Genomic DNA, 13,912 nt, shown 5'->3' with positions numbered 1-13,912 from the left:
TAATTAAGCTAAACATGAGTTTATTCTGATATCTCTGAATAGTGCTGGTGATGTACGTGCAGTAAGGACAAGAGAGAAGAGACAGGACAGCTGAGAAAGAAGAGAGGAAGAGGATGGTAGTACAGACTACTGGATTTAAGGATTTAACCTAATTTCTGTTTTTCTCTTTCTTTCTAAAAGGCAGTTTTGAGAATACATTCATTTAAGAAGATTTAAAAAACATGCATCATCTAATCAAAAGATAATAAAAGAAAGAATGCCAGTTTTTGTGATGAATTGTTCTTTTTTTTTTTTTAAAGGATTTAAGCAATTCTTTTTTTTTTTTTTTTTTTAAGATTTTATTTATTCGACAGAGATAGAGACAGCCAGCGAGAGAGGGAACACAAGCAGGGGGAGTGGGAGAGGAAGAAGCAGGCTCACAGCGGAGGAGCCTGACGTGGGGCTCGATTCCAGGACCCTGGGATCACGCCCTGAGCCGAAGGCAGACGCTTAACCGCTGTGCCACCCAGGCGCCCCTGTGATGAATTGTTCTGAACATGGCGTATCAATATTAACAAAAGCATTTTTACTTTTCTAAAATATTTTTTTTTCTTTTCTTATGGGACTATATATTGAAATCCAGTGAGAGACACACAGGCCGTGCAGTGAAAAGGAGAAAGGATGGCAGAAAGACAGGTGAATCAATTGATGGAATAGTATTGCCACCTCATACATAGCCTTTCAGGATTTCTACTAAAGTACTTTGCATATGAATGAGGATGAGGCACCTCAGGGAGATGGACCAGGTTTTGAGTAAGAGCTCTGTCCCCTATTACCTGGGTCACCTTGGGCAGATTTCTTAACTTCTCTTAATCTTAATGTTTTAATTGCAAAAATGGGAATAGCGATACCTGTCTTGCTGAATTGTGAGGATTAAGTGAGATGAAGTTTATAGAGGACCAAGCACAGTGATTGGTATAAAATAGATTTGTGTGCTGAATGCCACGGAAAGGTCTGGAGTTTTTCACCATTTTCTTGTATGTCAATGGGAGGCTGGATTAATGCTAAGACTTCTCAAAGTTTGGATGTGACTCAGGTCGAGCCAGCATAGCTGCTTCAAAGTTACTGCCCAATTGAAAAAAAAAATTAGGTATTTGATTCGATGTTTAGTTTTACCCCATTTTAAGTTAAGTTTTATGTATGAGAAACTGAATTTATAGACATTTCAACAGCAGAGTTGTTTTAATGAGGAGTTCCCATTACACGTTTAAAATTATTTGACTTGCTTTACAATCTCCTTATTACAAACCCATTCACATTATTAAAAGAAAAATTTTTTTTGTATATAAGTTTTTTTATTTGTCACCATTAAAAGTCTGAATTTTAAGCAGATTCTTGACTGGCATATCATATCCTTTAGCTCATTCAACTTTAACACCTATCCTATCCCCAGTAGCTTTTCCAGAACTGTTACTTTCACTGGAAAGCTCCCTGAGTTTTCCTAGTTCAAGCAGGGCTTCTTCAGCGTTTTTGCCTTTATAATGACAGTGTAGTGGAGAAGACAGATTGGCATGCCTTTTCTGTATCTTTCCCAGTGCTGTCCGGAATCAAGTCATTTGTCTGCATCTCTCCAGTCATGATTTCCAGCTTCTGGAGTTGGTGCTGAGCATAAGAGGTCTTCTGAATCTGATTGTGGTGTTTTTTAAGTAAAACCAACCCCAGTTTAAATAAGTAGCCATCTGTAGTCTTGATACCAACATGAGCTTTAGTCATGATCTGCCATTTTTTTGACCATGGAGCACCTTTTGTCATGATCCATGCCATGAGACTTAGGTAGTTTTTGCCTCGAACATCGTAATTTTCTAAATTCATCTTCTGCAGATTAGCAAGGCTAGTTCAAAAACCCTGAAGGCCATCGCATCAATTTTGGTTTCCTGAGACCTGTGACTAGTAGTTTTCCAAAATTTTTATATTGACAAAGGTGGTGCTTTCACATCATTCCACTCTTTCTTAGAAAATGGTTCTAACTTTATTCTTGGTTCCGATTCTGATACTTATCATAGGGTGCTTTTATTTTTCTTCCCCAACTGCCATGGTGCTGCTCAGAGAGCAAAAAGGGCCCATGGTTTGAATTTATTCTTTAGGTCGAGTCACTTAAACCCTTACTTGTCTGTGTATCACCACTTTGGGAATTATCCCTGACCTTCACCTCTGTGTGTCAGTTAACATTAAATTCAATTAAATTTTCCAGGGAATTTGGGGCTATACTCAAACTGTAAAGTGGGGGTGAGATGAAAACTGGCATCATATTGGCCGACTACCATGGTGGAATTCATTGCCAGTGCAGTGGACTTTCTGATTCCTGTCCAGTTTGCAAAGGTTGTTTCACCTGGCTACTGATATATATTAGTTTCCTATGGCTGCCGTAACGAATTACTACAAATTTACAATGGCTCGGTTCTGTAGGTTGGGACTTTAGATTGTCTTGGCTGATTTCTTTGCTTATGTCCAAAAGGCCAACAAGATCAAGGTGTTTGCCAGCTTGGGCTCTTTTCTGGAGCTTCGGGGGGGCGGCGGGGAATGTGCTTCCAGGTTCATTCAGGTTGTTGGCAGAATTCATTTCTATGTAGTTTTAGATTGAGGTCCCCCTTTCCTTGCTGTAGTTCATCCTCTTCTAGATGGTCTAGCGGTCACCCGCATTCCATGGTTTGGGTTCCCCTTCTTCAGAGGCAGCAAAAGCAGGCTGATTCCTGCTCACCCTTCCAGTCTGTCTGACCCTCATTTCTGCCTCATCTCTCTTGCTTATCTTCTGCCACGTCTCTCAGACACTTCTGCCTTCCTCTACTTTTAAGGGCTCAGATGATTAGATTGAATCTACCTAGCTACTGCAAGATAATCTCTGTATTTTAGGATCCCAAACCTTAATCACATCTGGAAGGCTCTTTAGCCATGCAATATAACAAAAAGATGATAGATAATAAGATAAAGAAGGCCATATGTGTGAAGGTTCCAGAGATCAGGGAGTAGAAATTGGGGGGGGGGGGTTTGGAGTGGTGGTGGGAGATACCTGCCTTTGCCTACAGATTACAGCTCTTTTTTTGGTTCATAAACGTAGACTCCGCTATGGGTCCCTAAAGTACAGCAGCTGGTCCAGAGGCACACCCTGCAATAGTTATATGTTCTGTTGTTTTGAGCTTTCTTTCTCCACAAGCCCTCAGATCCTGGTGTGGGGCACAGGTCATCAGCCTGGATGCTTTCTTTCCTCAGTGTATATATTTTATTTAGTCCATTTACATTTAAAGTAATTTTTGATAGTATATACTTATTGCCATTTTGCTCATTGTTTACTTCCTGTTTTTGTAGTTTTTCTCCTTTTTTTCTTCTCTTGCTCTCTTCCCTTGTGGTTTGATGATTTCCTTAGTGGTATATTTATGTTCTTTTCTCTTTATTGAGAAATCGTTACAGATTTTTGCTTTATGGTTACCATGAGGCTTATATATAACAACTTGTATCTCTAACAGTCTATTATCAGTTAATAACAACTTAAGATTGATCCCATTCTAAAACTCAATGTTTTTATTCTCCCTCCTCCATATTTTATATTTTTGATGTCGCATTTTACTTGTGTATCCCAAGTGATTAATCTACTACATTTACCGTGTATTTACTTTTGTAGTGAGATCTATTGTTTTGTATGTTTTCTTGTTTCTAATCAGTGCCCTTCTTTTCAGCCTAAAGATGTCCCTTTAACATTTCTTGTAAAGGCTGTTTAGTGGTGGTGAACTCCTTTAGCTTTCACTTGTCTGGAAGTCTCTCTTCAGTTCTGAATGATAACTTCTGGGTAGAGTATTTTTGATTGGAATTTTTTTCTCTCATCACTTTGAATATATCATGCCACTCCTTTCTGGTCTGCAAAGTTTCTGCTGAAAAATCTGATATTCTTATGGGAATTCCTTGTACATAATAAGTTCTTCTCCCTTACTGCTTTCAGTATTCTCTCCTTCTCTTTAAACTTTGACGTTTTAATTATAATATGTCTTGGTATAAGTCTCTTTGGGTTCATCTTGTTTGGAACTTCCTGGGCTTCCTGCAAGTGGAGGTTAGTTTCCTTCCCCAGGTTAGGGAAAATTTCAGCCATTATGTCTTCAAACAAGATTTCTGCACCTTTTCCTCTCTCTCCTTCTGGAACCTCTATAATGCAAATGTTAGTCCATGTAATGTTGTCCTATAAATCCCTTCAGCTGTCTTCACATTTTTTCTTTTTACCACCCTAATTGAACGAGTTCACTACCTCATCTTTCAATTGACTGATCCTTTCTTCTGCTTCATCTAGTCTGCTACTGAACCCCTCTAGTGTGTTTTTCAGTTCAATTACTATATTCTTTAGCTCTGACTTCTGTTTGGTACTTCATTTTTGCATCTCTTTGTTCAAGTTTTCACTACGTTCATCTATTCTTCTCCCCAGTTTGCTGAGCAGCTTTATGACAATTACTTTGAAGTCTTTAGGTAAATTATCTGTTTCATTCAGGTTTTTTCTGAAAATTTTTTTTTTTAAGATTTTATTTATTTATTCGACAGAGATAGAGACAGCCAGCGAGAGAGGGAACACAAGCAGGGGGAGTGGGAGAGGAAGAAGCAGGCTCGTAGCGGAAGAGCCTGATGTGGGGCTCGATCCCATAACGCCGGGATCACGCCCTGAGCCAAAGGCAGACGCTTAACTGCTGTGCCACCCAGGCGCCCCTTTTCTGAAGTTTTATCTTGATCTTTCATTTAGAACATATTCCTCTGGGTTTTTGTTTTTGTTTTCAATTTGCGTGACTCTCTGACGATTTCAATAGAGTAGATAAAACAACCACTTCTCCTCAGTCTTGAAGAAGTGGCCTTGTATAGGGGATGAACCTTGTCTTTCAAGCCTGCCCCAAATCTTTGATCTCAAGCCTTTGTGCTTGTTCAAGCAACCTATTATATTTTTAATAGCTCCCAGTAGTTAAGGCTATGCCAAGACCTGTCAGTGTTCCTCAGGGGAAATTTTTAGCACCTAGATTCAGGCTGAGTAGAAACCAGATCCTCAGGTAGCAGCTTTTAAAGTTGCTTGATACATACATTCCTGTGGGACTTCAAGCTTAATAAGCCCTGTTAGCCAGGTGATCTGGCAGTGCTCCCCAGCTGACAGTTGCCAAAATTGAGCAGAAATTGAGGTTCTAGACAAGGGTATAAGCTCTTTTATGGATGGTACTGGTGAGCTGGAGGAAGACTGAGGGAGAGCATTAAAATGGCATCCCTAGCCGGCATGCCTTAGGAGTAGCTCTGTAGTCCACCAGGTGTATGCCAAACCTGAAGGCGATCCCTCCGGCCAAAGCTCCAGAACAAGCTGAGGCCTCCTGCACAGAAAGACAGGGGGTGTGCCTTGTTCTGCTGTCTGTGCAGTGCCCTGGGGGTGGCAGCCTGCCAACAGCCATTTTTCCGATTGCTGTAATCCCATAGGACCCAGAAATGCAAGCCTCGCTGGCCACCAGAGCCTGGTAGTCAAGGGGTGTCCCCTGGGCAGTGGCTGCAAAAACCATGGCACCGGACGTAAAAACCAGGACACTAGCCCTGTGTAAAGCTCTCCCCCCCTCCCAAGAAGACACTGGTCCTCTGGAGCACAGCAGACCTAGATTACAAAGAAAGCTCCTGCCCTCCAGGGTTCCTGGAAAGGATTAGAGTAAGCACTTAGGTGCTGCATGTTTAATTAGAAGGCTGCCCCTTAAGCCACAGCCATAACATTTACCCAATAGGCAGGAAGACTAAGCTCCTGGGTCTGTTGCTTCCTGCTGTGCCCTGGGAAAGGTAACTGATTAAGAATTCTTTCTCTGTTGGTTAAAGTCCTGTGGGACTTACAGTCGTAAGCCGGTGTACATATGCTGCCCACAGCCGACTCACTTTAGTTGTAAGGACACACACAGACTGAAAGGGAAGGCATAGAGAAAAGATACTCCATGTCAATGGAAACCAACAGAAAGTTGAAGTAGTTATATCAGATGAATTAAATTTTAAAACAAAGACTGTACTAGACAAATATGGGTGGTACATAATGATAAAGGACTCAATCCAACAAGAAGATATAACATTTATAAATATTTAGGTACCCAACATAGGAACACCTAAATATACAGAAACAAATATTAATAGACTTAAAGGGAGGAATAGACAGCAATACAATACTAGTAGGGGGTTTTAGTACCCCACTGACATCAGTGGATATATCATCCAGACAGAAAAGCAACAAGAAAACATTGCCCTGATACCAAAACCAGACAGGGACACCAAAGGAAAAGAAAATACAAGCCAATATGCCTGAAGAACATAGAGGCAAAGATCCTCAAGAAAATAATAGCCAACTGAATTCAACAGTGCATTAAAAAGGATTATGTACCATGATCCAGTGGGATATTTAATTCCAGGGATGCAAGGATTGTTCAACATCTGCAAATCAGTCAATGTGTTACACCACATTAACGAATTAAAGGATAAAAATTATATGATCATCTCAAAAATGCAGAAAAAATCATTTGACAGAATTTACCTTCCATTTATGATTAAAAACTCTTAGGGGTATGGAGGAAATGTACCTCCATACAGTAAGGGCGTATATGACAAGGCCACAGCTAATTTCATACTCAGTAATGAAAAGCTAAAAGCCTTTTCTCTAAGATCAGGAACAAGACAAGGATGCCTACTCTTGTCACTTCTGTTCAACATAGTATTGAAAGTCCTCGACAGAACAATTAGTCAAGAAAAGGAAATAAAAGGCATCACAATGGAAAAAGAATTAGCAAAACTGTCCTTCTTTGCAGATAATATGATATATTTAGAAAAGCCTGAAGACGCCATCAGAAAACTGTGAGAACTAATAAACAAATGGAGTAAAATTTCAGGTTACAAACTTAGTGCACAAAAATCTGTTGTTTCTATACATTGATAAGAAACTATCAGAAAGATAAAATAATCCCATTTACAGTTGCATCAAAAGTAATAAAATTCCTTGGAATAAATTTAGCCAAGGATCGGTGAAAGACCTGAATGCTGAAAACTCTACGACATTAATAAAAGAAATTGAAGAAGACGCAAATAAATGGAAAGACTTTGCTTATAGATTGGAAAAGTCAATATTGGTAAAATGTCCATACTACTCAAAGCAATCTGTAGATTCTGTGCAACTCCTATCAAAATTCCAATGGCATTTTTCAAGGAAATAGAACAAATAATCCTAAAATTTGTGCGGAACCACACACACACACACACACACACACACACACACACAAATCCCAAATAGCCAAAGCAGTTTTGAAATAGAACAAAACTGGAGGCATCATGCTCCCTGATTTCAAACTACTTGACAAAGTTATAGTAATTAAAACTGTGTGTTATTGGCATAAAAACAGACACATAGAAGGAACAGAACAGGGAACTCAGAAATAAACTCACTAATATATGGTAAATAACATTTTAATAAAATCTTACTAGAAGTGCTAGTTAGATTGATATGTATTAATAGCTGTCAGAATTTAGAGGTCTTTGAACTAGTATCAGAGGTTCACTCACTTTAAAAGCAAATTTACTGGGTTTTAACATGTAATATTTCCTTTGCTTGATTTCCAGATAAAATACTGTCCTATATAAAGTGATGGAATAAACAAATATTTAATTTATTTCCAAGCCAGAAACATGTTAATTGCTTTAATGTTTTTGAGTAAATGTAGAGATAATAACAAAAAGAAACTATAATAATACTTGCTACAAATAATAAAAAATTTCTTTCTTTGCTTAGTAGCCTCCAGACATTTCACTCTTGAAATTGTAAGAACATGTTTACTTTTCAATGATGTCACTCTACAGTAAGAATTACTATGATTTGTAAGATTGACTACCTCATCAAAATGTCAATTCTTTATTTATATTTGACAGAGATTTCAAGTATTCCAACTCAAAATAAATTTAATAGGGGAGACTCATCCGACAATCTTGGGGTTTATTTAATGTGAAATGGATATTTCTGAGTGTTGGTTAATAAAATGAAGGCAAATAAATATTATCCTGTGTATTATTTCATGTTGAAATGTTTCAGTGTTTAGATTGCTCAACATATTTTTTCCCCTGAAAATAACTTATTTTGATGGAAGAGCATGAACTGAAAGTAGGTGAGTGAGTAGATGTGAACAAGATGATTTTAAACTAGGTAGTTTCAATTATCTATGAAAAATTTGATTTTTCTTGTTTTCCGTTGCTTTTTATTTTAAAATATCAGTTATTTAAAAATGTAGCATTCAGGCAGTGGAATACATAAATCTTGGAAATAATTTTATTTCTGTTTATATATCGTAGTTTATACAGAATTTAAATCCTATATAAAGATATGAATCTGCAGATAGTGCCTCAGTAGACAGAAAAATGCAAAAATATTGAGCATCACTAACAAATACACATGTTGCGTTTCTGTTCTCAGTAACAGTACTTGCTCAGAAAAACGTAATAGAATTTTATTTTAATAAAACCATTTTAATGAACTGTGGACACTGAAACATTCCTTTGGGTTACATCAGTGCTGCATATAACATTTTGTTTTGCCCCAGAATTTATATTCATTCATTCATTAAAAAAAATAAAAGTATGATAGGTGTCTGTCCCTGAACCTTCTCACCTTCTGGGTCCTCCCACAGTTGCACCCTGGCTGGGCCCAACAGCCTCCTCAAATGAGGTTAGCAACGTCAAGGGGCATGTCCTCAATGATTGTGCCGTAGACGGTTTCCATGTCCCAAGAGGTCCTCCTGTCTTCTGTCACTATGTTGATAACCATACCCTTAGGGCTAGAACGTCTGTTGTGACTAACTCTGTGGTGATAGCTTTCCCTGTTGGTGGGGAAGTCATGGTTGATGGCTGAAGCAGCCCGCTGCACATCAGTGTCTGGTCCGTATCAGGAAAGATGACACCTTCAGTAAGAGGATGGGGAGACAGAAGGACTTAGGCATATATGTAGGCAGTCAGAGGTCAAAAGGAAACATCACCTTACCTTCCCAGACCTTGGGTATGCCAGATTTTATCCAGTGGCTCTGTTTCTGGGGGTTGGGGGTCACTAGTTGGCCCTTGTAGAGGGGCTTACCTTGGAAGAACGTACTATATAACATCTATGAGTGATCAAATGGGTATTTTGTGTAAGAGGACAGTAATGTCCTTGCATGGGCATTATTGGATGGTCACTGACGTTCTATCTGACATACTCGATAAGCTTATCTGCAAGCTTATGTAATTCTTTTAGAAGCTCTTACCCGTTTCATTTTTTCTTCTATGTGTATCACTAACTTGCTGAGTCACTTAGCCATGAGACTTGAAGAGCCAGGGTCTCTAACTCATGTTTCAACACTTACTATTTTTGGGGGATTATTTGTGTTTTCTTTCTGTATTTCTAAAAGCCTCTTTCAATTCTTGTATGTATGTGTGTAATGGGGTAGATGTAAATTAATTAAAGTGTCAACTTTATAAAAAAAAATGCTAATAGCCAGGGGGAAAGGGGCAACATGGTCACTTACTACATTTATGATGCTCTTTTGATAAAAGTTTACCAGTTGTTTGCAAGAAGTGCTGCTTTTCTTGGTATTGGAAGATGAGATGCAGTTTGCTCCCTGGGTTCTTAGAGAACAGACATTGTGATGTAGCAGCCTGCTCGTCAACAGATTCTATAAAATAGTATAACTTGATTTCTTTCTTTCATATTATGATTAAAGGTCAGTTTCAAAAAGGTGTTTTGAGTAAAATTCTGAAGGATATGCAAGTCATTCTTTAAAATTTTTTGGAAATATAACTCCCCATAAAATTGACATTCACTTTTTATTTGGATAGTATAAATTTTATCCTCGGATCAAGGCTGACTGTCAGAAAGTTATGTATTCTACGTAACTTTGGCCCATCAGCAATTTGCCTTTTCTCAACTAACATAATGTTATTATGTCACTTGCTTGCAAGAAGAGTGAAAAATGGCTTTGTGAAACCCCTTCCTAAGGTAGTTATGTAATCCTAGTCTATGCCATAACCGTTATTAATGCCTTCTAAAATCTCTCCTATATGTTTATCTTCCTTGGGAAGCTTTGAGCCCTTCAAGCAAGGGGTTGTGTTGTTGTGATACTCTAGAAGTTTTGAGAACCTAGGAGAGTGCCTGATTTGTGGCATGTGCTCAACAATTTTGTTGTATAAAAGAATGAATTAATGAAGATAATTTTTTTTAAGACTTTTAAAGGAAATTGCACTCATTTTATGTTTCGTAGTGCATGCTCTTTGGAAATTGTACTTACATTTGTTACTCTGTTGGCCCATTTCTTCACCTGTTTTCAGCTGTGATAAGCAGTATTTTGTTCTTTATGGTCGAGATCAATGCAGTAGAGTAATAGGTCAAGCTTTGGAGTCAGAGCTGGGTGTGAATTGCAGCTCTGCCATATTTTCAATATGGGTTATTGGGTATATTAACCTTACTTTTATCTCTTCATTTGTAAAATGCATGTGAAGTAGAACCCAGTTCGTAGAGTGGTTTGTGAGGATTGGGACAATGCACATGAAGTACTTAGCCTGGCATATAGTAAGCACTCGATAAAACACATTTTATCATACCCGATATTCAAATAGTTGACTTTCCCTTCATGCTAAATAAGCTTAGCTTCTTGTGGCACCTGGGTAGCTCAGTCGGTTAAGCGTCCGACTCTTAACTTCAGCTCAGGTAAGGGTCTCAGGATTGTGGGATCGAGCCCTCCCATGCGGCTCCACATTTAGCAGAGAGTCAGCTTGAGATTCTCTCCCTTGCCCTCTGCCCCTCCCCCATCTCACAGGCTCATGTGCCTGCTCTCTCTCTAAAATAAATAAATCTTAAAAAAAAAAAATAAGCCTAGTTTCTTTAACATGATTAATTAAAGTCTAGTTATCCAGTAGTTCTCCTTAATTTCAGTTAGCTGAAGAAATATTTATAGCCTAGGGAAAATACATGTGGTAGATTAAACATTATCTAGTTAATAATATCATCTAGCTACTAGGTTAAATTTTGCCTCGTATAATTAATTATGGGAATCTTTTTTCTTGCGTTGAACTTCTGTTGTATTACCTAGTTATTTGGCCTCAACAAAAACCTTGCTTCTAAAATTTAAGATGATTGATATCTTAAAAATGTTAAATTTGTTCAAGAAACCAGAATCTTTTTTACTTCAGACTAAATTCTTTTTGTGATTATGTACAGAATTGCAGCAAATCTAATTTTATTTATAGACTTTTATGTCCCAGTGGTGCTAAAATAAATAAAGTGAATTTTGTAAGATTATAGTTTCAATAACCCCGAATGTCATTAAGTCCCAAGAATAGAGTGCTGAGTTAGATGTCAGAAGACTTTCATTCTTATTTTGATTCCTTTGGTTATTAATTTGTGACCTTGGGCAAGTCATTTAACTTCACTTTTTCATGTTCCTCATCTTTTCCTGCTATCTCCATCTCACCGAATCATTATGAGAGTAAAACAAGAAAATATTTAGGGATGGTAAATACTGTAGAAATCTAAGATTTTTTTTGTGTGTTAATGGCAGTGTTCTGTGATGTTACTTTTTAGACAAGATCACAGCATGGGCTGAGGCAATGAAAATGTGTCTGTTCACCGACTTTATTATAGATCAATGTCAGAAAGACCCAGGAACTGCTTTTAATGATTTTTTAATAGTTCCCTTTGAAAGAAAATTTGCAGAGTCATCACATAATAGCTTGTTATCTGTTCCCCTCCCCAGTATTTGCGGCCACTTTAGCACTGTGGTTCTTTTAGTTGAAGGCCCAGGTTAAGTAAATGCCAAAGTCAGCAGAAAGTTGCAGAAACTTTCTGGAAATAACTGAACATACCAGTGTTTGTCCTTTTGGTTTGTGAGTCCAAGACACTTCTCAGTCATGTTGGTATTTATATGCATGTTAACATAATTTCTCCTAAATGTCTATGCCTTCCTGCATTATTTCCTTTCTTGATGAGGACCTGGAGCTTTTGAACCTTGAGGAATGCATTTCAGCCTGCAATTGGAGCTTGTTCCCCTTTTAGCATTTCCTGGTTTTCAGTGGTCCAGAGACTGAGTGAAAATGGAATGTTATGGGATAAATTGTATCCCTCCAAAATTCATACCTTGAAGTCTTAACCTCTTAACCTCTACTACCTGAGAATATGATTACATTTGGAGGTAGGGTAGAGGTAATTAAGGTTAAAAGGGGTCATGCAGGGGGCTCCTGGGTGGCTCAGTTGGTTAAGCATCCGACTCTTGATTTTGGCTGAGGTCATGATCTCAGCATCATGGGATCGAGCCCTGCATCAGGCTCTACGCTCGGTGTGGAGTCTGCTTGTCCCTCTCCCTCTGCTCTCCACCTGTGCATGCATGTTCTTCTCTCTCTCTCTCTTGGCCTCTCTCAGCCTCTCTTGGCCTCTCTCTTTCTCAAATAAATAAAATCTTAAGGGAAAAAAAAAGGTCATGTGGGTGGGCCCTACTCCACTATGACTGGTGTCCCGGGAAGAAGAGGAAGAGACCCAGGGATGAGCGTACATAGATGAAAGACCGTGTGAGGACAAGAAGAGACACCAGGATGTGCTTGCAGAGGAAGACCATGTGAAGACACAGAGGGAAGGCAGCCTCCACAAGCCAAGGAGAGAGGCTTCCAGAGAAGCTACAGCTGCGGACACCTTGATCAGAACTGTGAGAAAATAAATTTCTGTTGTTTAAGGCTCCCAGTCTGTGGGATTTTGTTGTGGCAGCCCTAGCAAGCAAATACCGAGTCTCCCAGATCCGGGGTGCTGGGCGAAGTTCTCCATGTGTGTTCACCACTGGGATTGTAAATATCGCCTTAAAAGACTCCGTAATCCACACGTAAAATACGGCTTCAATTTGGATTTAGTAGAGGCTCGCAGATTTTATAGCTTGTAAATTCATGTTTTTTTGAAGGTAGAAGTGGTGGCAAAGCTACTTTTAGGCATGGAAAAGACAAAGACTGTATTTGAGATTAAAAGTTTACTTAAAAGCTTACTTTACATCTTTCATAGTTTGATGTACTTTTTAACCTTAAAATTATGGAGGAATTAATGCAAATGGCTTACAATTTCTTTAAGAAACATACACAAGGTAAGTGATCTTGGAGGTTTTTTGTTTATTTTAAAATCCCTGCATTCCCATATTAGTACCTCGCACCAAGTGTTTTGGTGTTAATATAAATGAAGCAGTGTAATTTATGTGTGAAATTTTTCTGGCGGGGGGAATCCTCCACCTCATCCATTATTGATTTTTACTTGGCTTACTTTTGATTTTCAAATATTGAATCCTGTTTATATGCCTATTCACAGAAATGACCATTTTATAAATAAGGTAATGATAACTGTCTTTTCACACAGTGCTGTACAATTTTAAAATGCTTGCACGTGCCTGATCTCTTCCCCTTCTCCAAAAACCTTTTGGGGCTAACATCACTCCCTTAATTTTCTAGGAAAGGATTCCCAGAGAGGTTAGGACACTTTCTTAGTGTCACATAGTGGATTCCTGGATCTCCTGTTTCCTGAGTCTCCATCCAGAGCTCTTTTTCTGTTTCTTAGACTCAGGGACACCAAGCCCCAAGGACTGAGAGAGATGCATTTGACATGTGTGTACGCATGTGCCGTGTGTGTGTGTGTGTGTGTGTGTGTGTGTGTGTGTGTGTATTTTCCCTTAACTTGTTTCTAGTTCTTCCCTTTTCTCTTTTGGTAACTTTGTGGCAAGTTTACTATGATAGTGGTGATGTGCATATTTTTCTTCTCTTTTGTGTGCTGCTGTGTGTACTTGCACACGTGTATGTATGTGCAACAATATCAAAATACAGCTTGGAGCAGTGAAAAGATTAGACTCACCATCTATAAGCTTGGATAGTAGGA

At 38.6% G+C, this 13,912-nt stretch overlaps 1 protein-coding gene and 1 pseudogene across 1 annotated transcript in view; one reads left to right on the top strand and one right to left on the bottom strand.

Moving 5' to 3' along the window:
* Window positions 1-13,912, top strand: part of SLC2A13 (solute carrier family 2 member 13) — a 348,011-nt gene that overhangs the window by 108,538 nt on the left and 225,561 nt on the right. The window lies entirely within an intron of this gene.
* On the bottom strand, window positions 1,335-2,599 carry LOC123778866 (small ribosomal subunit protein eS1 pseudogene; annotated as a pseudogene).

This window comes from Ursus americanus, chromosome 25, assembly GCF_024610735.1.
Source record: "Ursus americanus isolate L20-20 chromosome 25, mUrsAme1.1.p, whole genome shotgun sequence".
In the NCBI taxonomy this organism is placed as follows: domain Eukaryota; kingdom Metazoa; phylum Chordata; class Mammalia; order Carnivora; family Ursidae; genus Ursus; species Ursus americanus.
The sequence above is the reverse complement of the archived record's forward strand: the minus strand, read 5'-3'. Positions and strand labels throughout refer to the sequence as shown.